This window comes from Trachymyrmex cornetzi, unplaced genomic scaffold, assembly GCF_001594075.2.
Source record: "Trachymyrmex cornetzi isolate Tcor2-1 unplaced genomic scaffold, Tcor1.1 scaffold215, whole genome shotgun sequence".
In the NCBI taxonomy this organism is placed as follows: domain Eukaryota; kingdom Metazoa; phylum Arthropoda; class Insecta; order Hymenoptera; family Formicidae; genus Trachymyrmex; species Trachymyrmex cornetzi.
In genome coordinates this window covers 66,800-67,404 of record NW_017296793.1, presented here as the reverse complement: position 1 = coordinate 67,404, position 605 = coordinate 66,800, and positions in this window count along the sequence as shown.

Below are 605 nucleotides of genomic sequence, written 5' to 3'. Positions count from 1 at the left end.
GAACGATACCGAGTTTGTAGAACTAAGATTGAAAGTCTAGAAAAGAAATATTTCCTCCGAATAGAAAATATATGTATACAGGTGTTTTGCGAAGACTGGGACTGTCAACAGAGTCGAAATTCCCTGTAGCAGTAGTTGCGCGGTCTTGCGATAGGTGCTGGCATATGTTAGATAAGAACAGATGTATGCGTTTGAGTAAGACAGAATGATATATATTATATAATATAATGTAAAAACTTAATCAAAGATGTCACCACTATTATCGAATTTGGAATTAAAATAGTCTGTACTATCGACCTTGATTAAGTTGGGGGTAATTATGCATTATAACGGACCACCCTCCGATGACCTTGACCTTGACACATGTTGTCAAGTTTTAACCGTCGCTCGCCATTCGTTGAAAAGTTATTAACAAAAAAAGTTCTTCAATAAATACTAACTTTTAGACATTACTCCGATGATTCTTCTTGTTACATGATATTCACTCTGTCAATATACTTTCGTACTCATTAGAAGATCACGTGTAACCTACGTGCAACAGTACAAGGATGTAACTTTCTATGCGAAAATACGTCCATGATTGTATTGTAGGGCCTGCGGCCCCT